The sequence below is a fragment of the Ambystoma mexicanum genome, chromosome 5q, assembly GCF_040938575.1.
Source record: "Ambystoma mexicanum isolate Mex_15411 chromosome 5q, UKY_AmexF1_1, whole genome shotgun sequence".
NCBI lineage: Eukaryota > Metazoa > Chordata > Amphibia > Caudata > Ambystomatidae > Ambystoma > Ambystoma mexicanum.
Window position 1 is genome coordinate 789,885,377 of NC_090933.1, and position 18,553 is coordinate 789,903,929.

Sequence of the window (18,553 nt, forward strand, 5' to 3'; positions counted from 1 at the left end):
AGACCACAACACAGGGCTTCACCCCCTTCCCGTGTCCTTTGGAGCAGTTCTGCCTGGCAGTCTTGCAGAACCAGTAATTATCACAATGTTAATCCAGCCCATGCCCTTGCAACATCAATTCACTGGTAAGTGCAAAATTAGCCTTTCTGCCAAACTGGTTTGACAGGAATTCCTGGGCCTCAGCCAGGCTGATTGAAGTATGTTTTGGGGGGGAAATCATAATATACATAGCTTTGCAGCCCCCCCCACCCACATATACAATTGAGTTTCTGTGCGAGCCACAGTATTATTTCACATTTAGTTTTCAGTGGGCATTTTCCTGCTTTGCAAAAGCAGATTTACACATGTTCATTTTCTTTCATGTTAATTTCACAAAGGCGGTTTCTGCCGCACACAGTTTCCTTTGAATTTACTTTCTGAAAGGCTTTTAAAGATATGGTCAGTTTATGGACACAGAGATATGCTGCAAAGAGCTTTGTGGTAATTGACATGAGGCAAGAGCGAGAGCCACACTAAATCTTTCCTTTGCAGTAATTTGCGTGTGCTGGTACATTTCAAAAGTGCATCCTAGCCGTGCAGACTGAAACAGACTTCTTTGCTCTATCATGGACTTTATTAATGAAAACATTGCTGTTCTCAGAGGGATTGCCTCATTTTATGGCAATCAAATGAAATATACATGCAGCGCTGTGTTTAACAGAGCAAAACTTTGTGATGTTTAAAATGAAAGGAGGCACAAGTGCGATGCCGTATTGAATGCGTATTGAATGCAGGTCATTTTCTTGTTATTTCAAATGGCGGTAAAAGAATGCAGAGCACTTCTTTTGGTGGCATTCTTGTGTTTAGTGCTTGCAACATATATGCGCCAGGGAAAGAAAAGCGCTGCTGTTTTTCTGCATAATTTCCATGCATTATTTGTTTTAAGGGGATTTCTGCAAGGGCATTAAATGTACCCCCACAGAATCCCCCCTGCTCTCCCGTTACTTTTTGTTGAGTTAGAGTAGAACAGAGTGGGGTTCATTTGATGCAATTCTCCTTCATCAGGGCTCAGCACACCAGGATCCCCTCCCATCTTTGAGTTGGAGCGTATGGAGCGGCACTTTCTTTCCTTCCTTTCCTTTCCAGCACCCCGGGGAGGTCCTCACCAGGCTTGGAGGTAATGGAGTTAATCATCTAATAGAAGATAGATCAAAAACAGTTTTTAGGATTTTTAAATGACAGCGTTCCCAGAAGATTTACAACAGCGGAACAATAATTACAGTTACGATTTTTTGTTATCTCTCCCTCATATTTTGGTAATAACATCAAGCAAATTACTCAAAAGGGAAAGGACATCACTTGACTTTCGAAACATCTTTTTTTTCATTTTTACAATAACATTAAAGAAAAGTACTCCCTGTTATATAAATATACCTGTACATATAAATACTTCCTTCTGCTTGTTCTTTTCCTTTCTTCTCATTCTTCCGACGGCTCCTCTGTTTGATTTTCCTTTGGCTCATCAATCAGCTACAAAGTGCATCTGGGGTGACAACTTTTTTAACTGATTGATGTGAACCCATTTCTCTTCTGACAGCTCTCCTTTGGGGATGCAGATCCTGTAGGCGACAGGTGAAATTGTTTCTACAATTTCAAAGGGACCATGCCAGGAGGGGAGGAACTTCTGCTCCTTAGTCTGGTTCCTCTGAAAATTGTACATGTAGACCCTGTCTCCTGCTTGGTATTCTTTTTTTGTTGTTTTTAATTTGTAGTGGGTTTTCATCCCCTCTGCCGATTTCCCCAGAGACCACTGAGCGTACGCAAAAGCATGCTGAAGGTGTTTTCTTAGATTCTCAACATATTCATGTGTTGTGGAGGCGTTAATCAGTGTCTTCTCTTGTGTTCTATAGAGCAGATGCTGGGGTAGAACCATTCTTCATCCAGTCATTAGCTCAAATGGAGACATTTTGGTCACAGAAGATGGTGTAGATCTGATGGCCATTAGGACAAGCGGCAATCAGATGTCCCAAGTAGGCCCAGAGCCTGTCACAAACTTCTTAAAAATGCTCAAAATAGTTTTATTGTACCTCTAAACCCCCCACTAGAGGACAATCGGTATGCAATATGAAGTTCCTTTTTACCCTAAGTATCTCCCACATCTTTGTCATCACTTCTCTGGTGAAGTGACTTCCTCAGGCTGAAATGCGAGAAGATGTGGTTGATCATCAGGGCAGTTGCTGTTTCTGTCTTGCAATTTGGGGCTGGGAGACATTCCACCTATTTGGTAAACAAGCATGTTACTGTTAACATGTACTTGTTTCCCATAGAGGAGCGAATCACAGGCCTGATGAAATCTACTTGTAAATCTGAGCAAGGCACTGTCATCCCCCTCTTCTGGAGGGGAGCTCAGTGTTTGAGTGAACTTGGCTCAAATTGTCCACACACAAGACACCCCTTCAAATATTGGTCGAGGTCCTGTCCCATGTGTGGCCAGTATTCAACCTCCCGCAAGATTTCTAAAGTAGTATGAAACCCCCGAAGACTGGCTGTAACCACGTCATGGCCGTGACTTAGTATCAGGATCCGGAATGAGGTAGGTACCACCCACTGGTCACATCCAGAGATGAATCTCCTTACCAACAAACCACCTTGGATTCAGAACATTTTGGGAAACTTCATCAACACACAGAGATCCTCTTTCCCAATATAATCGGCTTCCGTCAGAGGAAAGTTCACGTGTTCCTCAATTTGTTGATAAAATTTCCCAATAATCAGATCTCCTTTTTCTGCTATGATTAAATCAGCATCTGGGGTCTCCTTACTCCAATGGGCAGTTGAGAGTTCATTGTGAGCAAGTGTTTCAGACCTGGTGACAGCAGTGACCTGGATTTCCCCCAACAGGGATTCAATCTCAAGGAGGTCCCCCTGAATGGCTCCGTTTTTGGCCAACTGATCAGCCAGGTCGTTTCCAAATTTGTATGGTCCCTCTATTCTGGATTGACCCTTAATCTTTTTCCAATAGATGGTCATCCCATTAGAGGTGACCAGATCATTAATATTTTGTATGCGTTTGCCATGCTTGAGTGGTTTATTGTTTGCACATAGCATGCCTCCGGTTTTCCAATTAATCAGGTGCTCGACTAACCTTTTCTAAACATAATCTGAATCAGTGATTATGACCAGTTTGTGGAGGTGGTGTTGCACAGCAGTGAGGATGGCCTGGTGAACTGCCATCAACTCTGCCACCTGACTACTGCGGGGACTGATCTTGTACCCAGCAGAGGGCTCCGGGGCATTATTCACTCAGGCATTCCCAACATCGGCTACCAGTTCCTTTTCCCCGTTGTTGTCAACATGGCAGGGGCACCCATCCACATAAACTGTGGGCATCCCCTTGCACGTGTCTTCCTCATAGACCTTGTGCGGGGAGTTCAGGTACGCTTCCATGTTGTCTTGGATTGTGAGACATTCGTCCTCGAGACAGTTTTCTCAGGCACATCATGCAAGTCAATCAAACTTTGCACGATGGGAGTCTTCTTGTTTTGGCCATATCGGACCTCCACAGGAAAGCATTGCATGGACAGAATCCAGGAAGTAATTCTGGAATTTTTGTTATCTCTCCCTCATATTTTGGTAATAACATCAAGCAAATTACTCAAAAGGGAAAGGATACCACTTGACTTTCGAAACATCTTTTTTTTCATTTTTACAATAACATTAAAGAAAAGTACTCCCTGTTATATAAATACACCTGTACATATAAATACTTCCTTCTGCTTGACTTCCTTCTGCTTGTTCTTTTCCTTTCTTCTCATTCTTCCGACGGTTCCTCTGTTTGATTTTCCTTTGGCTCATCAATCAGCTACAAAGTGCATCTGGGGTGACAACTTTTTTGACTGATTGATGTGAACCCATTTCTCTTCTGACAGCTCTCCTTTGGGGATGCGGATCCTGTAGGCGACAGGTGAAATTGTTTCTACAATTTCAAAGGGACCATGCCAGGAGGGGAGGAACTTCCGCTCCTTAGTCTGGTTCCTCTGAAAATTGTACAAGTAGACCCTGTCTCCTACTTGGTATTCTTTTTTTGTTGTTTTTAATTTGTAGTGGGTTTTCATCCCCTCTGCCGATTTCCCCAGAGACCACTGAGCGTACGCAAAAGCATGCTGAAGGTGTTTTCTTAGATTCTCAACATATTCATGTGTTGTGGAGGCGTTAATCAGTGTCTTCTCTTGTGTTCTATAGAGCAGATGCTGGGGTAGAACCATTCTTCATCCAGTCATTAGCTCAAATGGAGACATTTTGGTCACAGAAGATGGTGTAGATCTGATGGCCATTAGGACAAGCGGCAATCAGATGTCCCAACTAGGCCCAGAGTCTGCCACAAACTTCTTAAGAATGCTCAAAATAGTTTTATTGTACCTTTAAACTCCCCCACTAGAGGACAGCCGGTATGCAATATGAAGTTTCCTTTTTACCCCAAGTATCTCCCACATCTTTGTCATCACTTCTCTGGTGAAGTGACTTCCTCAGGCTGAAATGCGAGAAGATGTGGTTGATCATCAGGGCAGCTGCTGTTTCTGTCTTGCAATTTGGGACTGGGAGACATTGCACCTATTTGGTAAACAAGCATGTTACTGTTAACATGTACTTGTTTCCCATAGAGGAGCGAATCACGGGCCTGATGAAATCTACTTGTAAATCTGAGCAAGGCAGTGTCATCCCCCTCTTCTGGAGGGGAGCTCAGTGTTTGAGTGAACTTGGCTCAAATTGTGCACACACAAGACACCCCTTCAAATATTGGTCGAGGTCCTGTCCCATGTGTGGCCGGTATTCAACCTCCCACAAGATTTCTAAAGTAGTATGAAACCCCCGAGGACCGGCTGTAACCACGTCATGGCCGTGACTTAGTATCTGGCTTCGGAATGAGGTAGGTACCACCCACTGGTCACATCCAGAGATGAATCTCCTTACCAACAAACCACCTTGGATTCAGAACATTTTGGGAAACTTCATCAACACACAGAGATCCTCTTTCCCAATATAATCGGCTTCCGTCAGAGGAAAGTTCACGTGTTCCTCAATTTGTTGATAAAATTTCCCAATAATCAGATCTCCTTTTTCTGCCATGATTAAATCAGCATCTGGGGTCTCCTTACTCCAATGGGCAGTTGAGAGTTCATTGTGAGCAAGTGTTTCAGACCTGGTGACAGCAGTGACCTGGATTTCCTCCAACAGGGATTCGATCCCAAGGAAGTCCCCCTGGATGGCTCCGTTTGGCCAACTGATCAGCCAGGTCGTTTCCAAATTTGTATGGTCCCTCTATTCTGGATTGACCTTTAACCTTTTTCCAATAGATGGTCATCCCATTAGAGGTGACCAGATCATTAATATTTTGTATGCGTTGCCATGCTTAAGTGGTTTATTGTTTGCACATAGCATGCCTCCGGTTTTCCAATTAATCAGATGCTCGACTAACCTTTTCTAGACATAATCTGAATCAGTGATTATGACCAGTTTGTGGAGGCGGTGTCGCACAGCAGTGAGAATGGCCTGGTGAACTGCCATCAACTCTGCCACCTGACTACTGCGGAGACTGATCTTGTACCGAGCGGAGGGCTCCGGGGCATTATTCACTCAGGCATTCCCAACATCGGCTACCAGTTCCTTTTCCCCGTTGTTGTCAACATGGCAGGGGCACCTGTCCACATAAACTGTGGGCATCCCCTTGCACGTGTCTTCCTCATAGACCTTGTGCGGGGAGTTCAGGTACGCTTCCATGTTGTCTTGGATTGTGAGACATTCGTCCTCGATACAGTTTTCTCAGGCACATCATGCAAGTCAGTCAAACCTTGCACGAGGGGAGTCTTCTTGTTTTGGCCATATCTGACCTCCACAGGAAAGCATTGCATGGACAGAATCCAGGAAGTAATTCTGGAATTTTTGTTATCTCTCCCTCATATTTTGGTAATAACATCAAGCAAATTACTCAAAAGGGAAAGGACACCACTTGACTTTCGAAATATACCTGTACATATAAATAGTTCCTTCTGCTTGACTTCCTTCTGCTTGTTCTTTTCCTTTCTTCTCATTCTTCCGGCGGTTCCTCTGTTTGATTTTCCTTTGGCTCATCAATCAGCTACAAAGTGCATCTGGGGTGACAACTTTTTTGACTGATTGATGTGAACCCATTTCTCTTCTGACAGCTCTCCTTTGGGGATGCGGATCCTGTAGGCGACAGGTGAAATTGTTTCTACAATTTCAAAGGGACCATGTGAGGAGGGGAGGAACTTCTGCTCCTTAGTCTGGTTCCTCTGAGAATTGTACAAGTAGACCCTGTCTCCTACTTGGTATTCTTTTTTTGTTGTTTTTAATTTGTAGTGGGTTTTCATCCCCTCTGCCGATTTCCCCAGAGACCACTGAGCGTACTCAAAAGCGGGGACTGATCTTGTACCCAGCGGAGGGCTCCGGGGCATTATTCACTCAGGCATTCCCAACATCGGCTACCAGTTCCTTTTCCCCGTTGTTGTCAACATGGCAGGGGCACTCGTCCACATAAACTGTGGGCATCCCCTTGCACGTGTCTTCCTCATAGACCTTGTGCGGGGAGTTCAGGTACGCTTCCATGTTGTCTTGGATTGTGAGACATTCGTCCTCGAGACAGTTTTCTCAGGCACATCATGCAAGTCAGTCAAAGCTTGCGCGAGGGGAGTCTTCTTGTTTTGGCCATATCTGACCTCCACAGGAAAGCATTGCATGGACAGAATCCAGGAAGTAATTCTGGAATAACTTACACTTCCTGTCTGGATTCTGTCACTTTTGGAGGTATTGCAAAGGCTGGTGTGGAGTCTTCACAATGATGTGCTCCCGCTGGATGAACGTGGCCCATACCGTTGCCAGGAGTGGATAATCCACAGAGGATAAAGTCTTACTTGCATAGGAGATGACTTTATTGACCTTGTCATGCTTTTGATATAATACTGCTGTTAAGCATGTATTCAAGAACTGTATCTCCAAGAAGAACTCCTTGTTTTTGATGGGGTAAGCTAGACAATGCGCTTGTGAGAGGCTTCTTTTAAGTTGTTTCACTGCCTCGGCTAGTTCTGGATCCCACTCCAACTTGACCCCCACTTTAACCAATGGGCCAGGGGTCTGGTGACCTCTGCGTAATTCTCAATCAACCTCATACTGTAATTAGTCAGTCCAAGAAGGCTCCTTAGTTTACGCAACGTTGTGGGTTGTTTTAGTTTTAGTAGTACTTCCACTTTCTTCGCCTGGGGACAGAGACCCTCAGGGGTGATTTCATTTCCCAAGAAGTTTACACAAGTCCTACACCACTGTGCCTTCTGGAAGGACAGTTTTGCTCCAGCAACCTTCATCTGGGTAAGAACATAGCAGATTTCCACTATGTGTTCCTTCATAGTTGAGCTTTTATTCAGGATATCGTCCACATAGGCCAGTTTACCCCTTTCACCCAACCCCCCCATCGAAGGTGAAGGCCAGCTTGTACCGGTCCTCCCTACTGACGGGTACTCTCCAGTATTAATTGGTCAGGTCAATGGCTGTGTGCACCTTTGACCCCTGGATCTGGGCCAGTCACTGGTTAATGTAGGGAAGAGGCCATCGGGACATGTGGACCAATTTGTTCAGCTCCCTAAGGTTTGTGCAAAGTCTCCATTGGCCATTTGGTTTTAAAATCCCCAGTACCGGATTATTAAAGGTACTGGGGACTGGACAAATTATCTCACATGACTCTAGGGTGTTGATAATTTCTGTAAAGAACTCCACGAGTCCACAGCAAAGATATCTTGACAATCTAAAAACACTTGTTTCAACTTTTGCTTTTGTTCCTCGGTCTCATAGGCATCAGCGATTCTTCAACCATTTGTCTGAAGCCTGGGAAGACCTCAGGTTTCGCGATCTCAGCGGCCTCCTTCAGCTGTGTGGAGAGATCTCTGGTGAGGGTGTTGACCTGGACAGAGGGTTTCAGGTAAGAGAGGGAGTCATTGTGGACCTGGAATATCACCTCATCCTTCCTGATGTCACAGGTCACCTCTTCCCCCCGTAGGGCAGGAAGAGTACACCAGGAAATTCCCCCCTTGCCGGGTGAATATCTGTTCTGGTAGGATGTCATTGTCACAGTCATAGCAGTCATTGGGGATTGCTCCTATGATTTTATTTCCTAAGTCCATGGAAAAATGCTGGTCATCAACCGCCATTCCAATAAAGGTGTCTGCGCCCAGAGTGATATTCCCAGGGTTACTGTTATCCACCAATATTGGAATGGTGTTGTGTTCTAAGCCAACTAATGGTGTTGGGTTTAACCCCAATCCCTGCTGTTGGAGATGGGAATTGAGGTGTACGTAAGCATCCGGGTTTTGGAGTTTCTCTCCTCTCTTAATTTTTAAGTAAAGTGGGAATTGTCGGGTACGTCCTTGGACTGTGACCTCCTCCCCAATTTGAATTTCAAGTACATATGGTAGCAATTGAGCTGGCCGGAATGGCTTTTCAGAATCATCAAAGACCAGAGGGTTGCCCCCTAGCCGTGACCAGGCCATGTAATTTATGAGATCCAAATTAATTGCGAACCGATTGAGAATGTCACTGCCTAAATAGAATGCAGAGGGTACATCTCGCATGACCCAACAATTATGCTCTATGCTTTTAACCCCTATGGACATTTTTAGCATACACCTGCTAGGCAGGAGATGTTTGGAATTGGGAGTTTCCAGGCCCATTTCCCATTTATCAACCAATTTAATTGTGGGAATGGGCGGAACTTTTGGGAGTTTCCTGAACAATGCTTCGCTGATAAAGCTTTTTGCATTATTCAGGCATACTCTGGCGAGAACAGGCCCCTTCCCCTAATTTAACTGAATAGGGAGGAACAGCTGTTTACCCATTTTCTGAATATCAGCCAAGCTTTGAGCTGGTTTTTCATCACTTTTTACTACGGAACATGAGCTTTCAAATTGGGAATTTGTATAAAATGTCAAGGTATTTCCTTCCAGTGTGGAATGCCACTGGAAACTGGATGGAAGGGTGATTTTCAGGAATGGAGAGGAGTTTGCATCACCAGTGTGTTGTCTTACAGGTATCAGGTAATATTATCCCTCCAAAAATATCACTGTATATATGGTTGTCAGGAACCTCCATAGGCGATATTTTTAGTGGGGATAATATTATGGTTTTCTGGGAGCGGAGGTTGTGGGGGTGTCCCCCGCTGCTTTTATAATAATGGGGGGGTTGCAGGGGTGTCCCCCACAGGTTCCATGCCTTAATATCACAGCAAAAATATGGTGATAATTTTGTATGGTGATATTTATGCAGGGATATTAACACATGGAACCGTCCTACAGCAATCACTGTGATGTCAGGTATTTGATTGTTTTGTCAGATCATTGTTCAACCATGTGGCATGTGCCATATAAACTGACATAGTTGATGCTTTGTTTTAATTTTATTGGCTAGTTAGCCTGAGTACAGACGACCTTGTTCACACAGTCAAACAGGGGGGACAACCTCCAAAGGAGGTAATTTCCTAATAGACAGGGTGTTCCTTCTGGAGTCACGACTATAACCGGGTGTTTCACCTTGTGTCGCCCAATTTTAATTTCCAGATCTGCAGTCCCCTTGACAGGAATTTTATTGTCCTAGAAAAGGGGCGAGAAGGATCTGGTATCTCTTCCCCCTTCCTGAATTTAGCAGCTCAAAGGCCCTTTTGGACAGAAGAGTGGCTTGGGATACAGTTTCCACCAGTGCTACTTTCTTTCAGTCCTACCTTCTTTCCCCTCCAAGGGGCAAAGGAAATGGGCATGCTGGGCGATGATTTGTTGGCATCCTGAAATAAGTGTGATTTTGGAATCCCCTTTTTCCCTTAGCTCTGTGCTGTCCCCCTTTACCTGGAGAAAGTCACTAGAACCGGATTGCAGGGAGAATCCCTCAGTGGTCGTTATGTTCTCTGGATGACAATTCTGGGGTTCAGGGATGGGCGATTCTGAATCAGTACCCACACCTACCCAGTCTGGGTGATGGTCTTTTGGGACCCATTTTTCTTTGGGAGGAATTCCCCCATTCATGAAGGAGAAGACTTTCTTCCCAGAATCCTCCAAGGATTCTTCCCCTTCAAACTGGAGGACACTAACCTCCTCCACTAAATGGGTCTTTTTGGTCTCTTTGTTTCTCCTACCCAACCTTTGTTCTCTGGGTTGCAGATTTTCGGGGGCCGGAGATTTAAATTCTGGTTCCGGGGTGTCTAGGGTGTTTTCATGGGTGAGAAAGGAAGCTTCCTCTAGGGCTTTGCATCCCCCTTTCTCTCGTGCCTCCTCCTCTGGAACTGGTTGGTTGTCAGGGTTCTCTCCCTGTCATTGTTCCAGGGTGCCAGGCCCTTGGTTTGAGTTTTTTGGGGCCGCCATGTTCATCTGAGGGTTCTGCTGAGCCTTCAACATGCGACTCAGATCTTGAGTTAGGTTCTGGACCTGGCGCTCCAGTTGGGACACCCGTTCCGGCTAGTACGGGGGTCTTCAATGAACTCTGGGTGGCTCTTGGGAAGGGTAACTATCCCTTCTCCCGGAGTAATCTATGTACAGGGGTTTCGCTGGTAGCCCTCCACCTTTGGCCTCCCCTCTCCTTGATTTGTGGTCTGGACTGCTGAAAGCGGCAAGAGTAAGGAGGGTTATCCTGCATGTTGGGTTTTGAGGGAACCTAGGAAGAAACTTAATCCAGAATTTGGGAGATTACTGTTTCTTGGGGCCGTACTCACCTGATTGGATTCCCCCTTTGGCCGGGGGAGTCCACGCGTACCCCAAGATGAGTCTGTTTCTCTTGTATCTAGGGCTGATGTAATTGGCAGAGTTAGGGGGCACGTTTGTGCGGTACCCTACCTGACTACCACCTGCTTATGATTGATCAGAGGGTCTTCTTTGCCTCTGATTTGGTTGGTTTTGGGAAGGTGTATTTTTAGCCCCCCCATTTCAAAGTCCAAAATGGGGGCAACTTTCACCTCCGCCACCTTGGCAGCAGCGGGGTGTTGATTTGTTTGGGGTTGTGGGTTGGATTTTTGTTTTCTACATGCTTTTGGACCTTGTAGATCCAGGTAGCTTGCTCTATTACCCAGTTCAGGGTCCTGTCATCATGGAAATCTCTTACCAGCTGTGTCATGATGTATTTTGGGAGTGCATGAAAATAGGTATTTATGAATTCCCTACTATTCGTGCACACCCGCCTAGTAGTTTGCGCAAATGCCCGCTTTTAGCTCTTGAACAAATTCTCCTGGGGCCTGATCCTCTCCACACTGCAGATTGTAGGCCACCTTGCGGGCCTCCTGGGTGTTTCCGTGTGTGGAGAAGTGCTTCAAGATGGCCGCCTTGTAGGTGGACCACTTTGAATGGCTCTGGTCTTCCAGCCCAGCAAAGAAGCTGGAGTACTCTGGAGAGAACGTCCAGTTTCCAAATTCTGTTTATTTTTAATGTCAAAAGATGTCATCATCTGTTCATATAGCTCCAGATGCTCCCAGACAGAATATTTGGCATTTTTGTAGTACAAGGTCATGAAACTCCTAATAGCTTTAATTTGTTTAATGGCGTCTTTCACCAGAGCTCTCTTTTGCTTGTAGTCTTCTTTTGCCGCTGCACCTGAGTCCATTCACCCTCAGAGCTGCTGCTATTTGAGGTCCCCTCATTATCTTCTAGGCGCTCCCTAATTCTTTGACCTTGTGAGTTTCTCCCAGAATGATGGGGCCTAGTCTCATCTCCCCTGTTGTGCCTTGGGCTCTCTGGGTCACTCGCCTTGGACTCCCTCTTTCGCACAGGAGAGTAGTCTTCTGACTGCTCCCTGCTTCCATGGTTGGTGGAGAACCACCCCCCACTTCCCTGATTGGGTGTAGGTTTTTAGAATACGCTTTTCGGGCCTCAATTCAGACTCCTTTTTCTCTTCAAAGTGAATTAAGTGGTTCTTTTGTAGGTGATGTTTCTGCAGGTCTAGCTCCCCGATTTTCTCCTTATAGGAGCTTTCCTTGTCAGATCCATCAGCCATGACATTTTTGAATCTGTCAGTCTCTGATGGACGCTGACCTGCCAGCTCAACCATGCTAGGCCTATTTAAGTCTAGCTGCCAAGTGGTTTCTGGTTCATGTGAACCGGTGGACATGAAGTCAGCAGTGCCTTGTGCATACAAGGTGGTAAACGGGTTTGAGGCCCTTGGTACAGGGTGCCCTGCCACTCTCTACTTGTTCGGGGTCCCTCAAGTTTTGATTCAACTTAGCACACTCTTTTTCTAACTTCCCAAGTTTTTCCTTCTCAGTCCCTACCTCTTGATAGTAGGCAAAGGCCTGAGCCTTTTGCTATGCTATCAGGGATTGACTTGCCTCTATTACCTTTCCTTGGGCAGCTACCTGGTTGGAGTCCCCTGTCTCATCACAGAGGGCCTGATTTCTTTTCTGGGCCTCTTGTATTACTTGGGAACACTCAGAGATGATTTTAGTTGCAGGAGATGAATCTGCTTCTGCACATTTCTGGCCAGGGTGGTCGCTTCCAGATCACCTTTTACTTGTCCCACATGTCCCATAATTTAGCATAATTAGTATTTAGATCAGTCAGTTCTTGGAGATCTGACTCTCTTTGCTGTAGGTCTGTTTTTAATGTGCACACTTTTGGTATAGGGCATCTTTTTCCTGATATAGAGTGCCAACCTGTTCAGTCAGTCCAACTCTTTGTTGTTTTATAGCACTTAATTTCTGGCGTTCCTGGTCAAATTTTGTTTGGGAATGGAGTTCCTTAATAATTAATGTATTACCCTCCTCTTCCAATTTCTTGATCTGATTTAATAATTACTTGTTGGTTTAATTTTAGATAACTCTCTTTCAGGGAATCAATCTTTTCCTGATACTCCTCTTTTAATGTAGCTAAGTGGGCATCTTGCTCTAAAAAAAAATTTTGTTGTACAGCCAAGTCTTCTTTGAACGGCTTGATGTGGTTTTCAAATTCACAGGGAATAGGACAGTCCAATCGCCAACTCTGTGTGAGGTAGTATCGCTTTTTGGCAAAATTCCATCATTTTTAGGAGACACATAATATTTCATTTTCTGCAAATGGCTACAGCTATTCCGCATATGTTCACCAAGTTTGATGTCTGTATCATTTATACTTCACCCAGAGATGCATTTTTCCTGCCATTCCATTTCATCACGTGCCAGAAAAATGCACATGGTCTCATTGTGCTTGTCCAGAAATCTCTCAAAATACTAGCATAATATTGAATTCTTGCTTATTTAGGGTGCTGGGCAAAATGTCTTGATGTACAACAGTTTTTAAAATCAATGGGCTAGATTAGTCACTTGCGTGGGCGGTCCTTCAACTCCACTAACCACATTTTCTCCCTTAGGTCAACCGAAACACAGGGTTTCTATGACTCCCCTTTGAAGCCATCCAGTGGATGCTGGGAATGATTATAGAGGAAATCACACCTCTGGGCAACAACACAGGGCTTCACCCCCTTCCCTTGTCCTTTGAAGCAGTTCTGCCTGGCAGTCTGGCAGAAACAGTAATTATCACAATGTTAATCCAGCCCATGTCCTTACAGCAGCAATCCACTGGTAAGTGCAAAATTATCCTTTCTGCCAAACTGATTTGACAGGAATTCCTGGGCCTCAGCCAGGCTGATTGAAGTATTTTTTTGGGGGAAAGATCATAATATACATAGCTTTGCAGCCCCTCCACTCATATATACAATTGAGTTTCTGTGCGAGCCACTGTATTATTTCATATTTAGTTTTCAAAGGGCATTTTCCTGCTTTGCAAAAGCAGATTTACACATGTTCATTTTCTTTCATGTTAATTTCACAAAATGCAGTTTCTGCCACACACAGTTTCTTTGAATTTACTTTCTGAAAGGCGTTTAAAGATATGGTCAGTTTGTGGATACAGAGATATGCTGCAAAGAGTTTCTTGGTAACTGACATGAGGCAAGAGAGAGAGCCATGCTAAATCTTTCCTTTGCAGTAATATGCATGTGCTGGTTCATTCTAAAAGTAAATACTAGCCATGTGTTACTGAAACAGACTTCATTGCTCTTCATGGACTTTATTAATTAATGCAATGCAGTTCTGAGAGGGATTGCCTTATTTTATGGCAATCAAATGAAATACACATGCAGGACTGTGTTTAATAGAGCAAAACTTTGTGATATTTAAAATGAAAGGAGGCACAAGTGCAATGCCGTCTTGAATGCAGGTCATTTTCTTGTGATTTCAAATCGAGGTAAAAGAATGCAGAGCACTTATTTTGGTGGCTTTCTTGTGTTTAGTGCTCACCACATATATCCGCCATTGAGAGAAAAGTACTGCCATTTTCCGCACTATTTCCATGTGGTTTTTGTTTTAAGAGGATTTCTGCCTTAAATGTACCCCACATGGTTCACCATTGACTAATACAATCAATGATTGATCTATTTGCAATTATACTCTCAAAGTTTCTACATTTTCTTTAAGATCTAAGGACAAATATACTACTTTGCCAAAAATGCCTTTTGATAACTCAGAAGGAGGCCATTTATAGCTTGGAAACTGTGTACTGTTTGGATTATAATGCTCTCATACAAGTTAAGTTGTTGGAGAACCTTTGGAAGTGGGAAGCTGTTTAAGTTGTTAGTGATAGCACATGATGGTATATGGTTATTGTCAAGCTTTGTATTGCAGTATGTCCAAACTTTTGAGGGCTACGTTATTTTGTATTTATTTTCTGCTGTTAGATGTAAAAAGTTCTGCAACAACAGACACATACTTTAGTATTTTAGCAGGAGTGTTTTGAAACATAGCTTTTTCTTTTTTGTATGTGTTTGTAAGGTGGGTGACATTTGTGAGGTTTTTGCTAATGTTTTCGAAAGTTACTTAATTGTCTAATTCAAATTCAGTTCCAAAATATTTACTTTGGATGTGCTCTATTTCTCAAAGGGGTTCTATGGCAGTCCCATGTAGGAGAATACTATTTAAATTTAGCAGTTCTAGAGCAAGACTTTTTGCATAGTACAGTCTATGCACAAGATTTTGTATAGTTGAATGGTGTGTTGCTAACATTTTGATGTGGCGGAAACTGTTTTTGCAAGAAGTTCCTGCAATGCAAGCTAATAAATGTCCTCGCAGTCCTGTGTGGATGTGCACTGGGCAGGAGCCCATGGTTTGTAAACTTGTTATCTAGGGGGAGAGTATTTAGTAAGAGCAAGTTGCAGATAACGTGGTCCCGACCCCCAGACAGCCTTATGGATGATGCAGAGGGATTTAAATTTAATCCGTGCAGCAACTGGGAGCCAATGAAGAGTTTTTAGGGCAGGAGAGCAGCGGTGCCTGGGCTTGAGGCCAAGGATAAGGCTTGCTGCCCTATTCTGGATTAGCTGGAGGAGTCCTAGAGAGGAAGAGGGTAGATTCAAGAGAAGGTTATTGCAGTAGTCAAGCCTAGAGAGAACCAGGGCTTGGGTAAAACTGAGCCTCTGGAGGAAAGGGAGACTTCCTTTGAGAAAGAAGAGTTGAAAGTGGGACTTCTTGGCAATGTCCTGAATGTGTGAGAGGAAGGAGTCACAGATGACTCCAAGGTTTCTGTCTTGAAGGAGAAGGGGGAGAGCCCATAGAGGATTGCCAATGTGAGGAGAAGAAAGAGGGAGCAGGGGTCCCAATAGGAATGATCTCTGTCGTTCTGGCATGGAGGCAGAGATTGTTGGAAGTGCAGACAGGAAGTCTGGGATGATAGAAAAAGTAAGAGGGTCTGCAGGTAGTTTGAAGAAAAGTTGTGTGTTATCTGCATAGGAGAGACGGTGAAAACAGCCAAGGCGAGAGGTTGTGCCCCTGGGGGATGCCCCAGGTGGAGAAAGAGGTAGGGTAGGAGATGGTGCGCAGAATAACCTGGGATGGATGGTCAGTTAGGAAGGAGGTCTGTCACTCCAGTGCCTGCTTCGAGATACCCAGGGTATCGTGGAGCTGTTTTATGAGGATGGAATGGTTGACCGTGTCAAAGGCAGAGGAGAGATCAAGTAGAATGAGGACAGCTGGAGAGTCCAGAGATGGGAGCAGTTCTTCACGGGTGTTCAGAAGAGCAGTTTCCATGCCTCTGGATGCTCGAAATACAGATTGATGGTCGTGGAGACCGCCACCAAGTACAGTATTCAAAGTAAGTTGGGGGAAGGCCAGTTTCTCCAAGAGTTTCCCAAGGAAGGGATACAAGAGATAGGGCGGTAGTTGGCTGGGCAGGTGGGGTCTGCTGAAGGTTTTTTCAGGTGAGGACAGACAAGGAAGTGCTTGAGCGAGGAGAGGAACATTGAGTGGCAAAAGAGTGCCTGCAGAAATCAGCAAGTTCAGTGGCAAGAGAGCCAATGTTGTCCTTAATGGTTCTGGAGGAGTAGGGAGACACCTGTTTGGAGGAGACCTTCATGGAGTGTACAGCTATGGTGACCTCATCAGGTGTGACAGGGGGAGAAGGAGGAGATATTGCAGAGCAGAAAGGAGGGTGGGAGGCCATAGGAGGCAAGGGAGTGGAAGAGGGCTCAGGGGAGAGGTTCCAAGGGTGTTCAGGATTTCCTGAGTTTTAGTAGAGATGTGTGTGGCCAGTGCATTGCAGAGGGTGTGGGAAGGGAGTGGTGAGGAGGAGACTGTGGATGGTTTGTTATTGCCCTGCAGATTTTAAAGAGTTCAGCTGAGTTGTTTGATGTGCCACAGACCCTCACCAGGATGTAGGCCCTTTTCTTTATGCAAATGGAAAGTTTGTATTGTCTTTAGAGCAGGTGATAGGCTGGTTTGTCAGAGGGTGAGCCAGAGGACTGCCACTTCTATTCCGCAGCTCTGCACTTGCGCTTCAGGGCTGCAAGTTCAGAGTCGTACCAGGTGTTCCACTTAGTGGCAGGTTTCGGGTGGATCCTCATGACTGGGGCAAGAATGGCCAGAGTGTTAGCAATGGCCAGATGAAGGTTGCTCAGACCAGAGTCAGAGGTAGACTATGTAAGGTGGAAATGAAGGCATCAGCTGACACTCATTTCATCGGCTGGATGTTCATGAACAAGGTTGGCAGGACTGGAGGAGGTGCAGTCAGAAGGCCGAAGGGACCCAGATAGGAGGAGAGGAGAGAGTGATCAGACCAGGATAGCTAGTGACCAGTGGGCAGGACAGTGAGAGATCAGAGTGGATGAGGGTGTCAAGAATGTTTCCAGCCAAGTGGGTTGGACCAGGAGGGAGAATGGAGAGGGAGAACAAGGGGCAGAAGTCATGGAAGAGAGTGAATGAAGCAATGTAAGAGTCCAGATGGATGTTGAAATCGCCCAAGAGAAGGAGTTTAGAGGTTGTTGAGAGAAGAGAAGAGCAGAAATCGGCCCATTCAGAGAGGAAAAGAGTGATAGAGCTAGGTGGCCTGTATGTAGTGGCTACAGTCAGAGAGGAGGAGGAAGAGATGACCAACCTGCACACCAGGCTCTCAAAGGAAGAGTAAGGCTGCGTGGGTATGAGGGAAGAAGGGACCCACACAGGGAAAATTAAGGCAACCGCAGCATCAGCATGGTAGTGGCGGGGCTTGCAAATGAAATTATAGCCATCGAGGAGAAGGGAGTCAAGTGACTGAGCTAGCATAGAACCACATCTCGGTAAGAGCGAGGATGTCAAGGTCAATGTCTTCAAGAAAGAGGTAGATGTCGACAGAGTGTTTGTTGGCTGAGCGAGTGTTAAGTGTGGCTAGATGAAGGAGGTCTCTGCCTTTGAAGTTTTTTGGAGGGGGAGTACAGAGACGTGGTACACCAGTCGACGGAGGTGACAGAAAGAGTGGATGGAGGAGCTGCAGGTGTAGGAATGAAGTTAATGAGGGACAGCAGGCACCGGTCAAAAAGAAGGAGGTTGCTATGAGGACTCTGTACCAAGATAGTGCCAGTGTGGTAAACATTAATGGTACACCGGGATGATGCAAAGCCTGTCAAGAGGGCTTCCCAATTGGTGGCATCATTGATGGGGGAGGATGTGAAAGAGGAGAGAGTAGAAATGAGCTGTGGAGTCCATATATCTTGGTAGTGGACAGAGAGAAGAGGATGTTGGTGAAGACCTGTCTGGAACTCACACTGAAATATGTGTCTCTGACGTGTAGGCCAGGGTTGGCAGTCAGGATGTCTTTCTTGTTCTTTTTTCTTCCCGAATTCGTGAGAGAGGGAGGATAGGTGATGGTGTAGCAGTTAGAGAAGATAGGAGAGATGTTGAGTGCCATCAGGGTCGCAGAGGATAGTTGAAGGAAAGAGGAGTGGCTGCACAGCACAATCCAATCCCAGTCACTCAGCGGTCTAGTAGTTACAAAAGGGACACATGGACACAAAATGCAATGCAAAAGGTAGGGTGCAAGATGTTAAGAAATACACACCTAGATTTGAAAATCAAAAAGGGCACAAAATGCAATTCAAAAAGTGGGGTGCACGATGTTAAAACACACACTCCTAGATTTGAAAATCAAATAAGGGCTCAAAATGCAATACAAAAAGTGGGGTGCAAGATGTTAAAACACACACACCTAGATTTGAAAATTAAACAAGCGCACAAAATGCGATGCAAAAAGTGGGGTGCAAGATG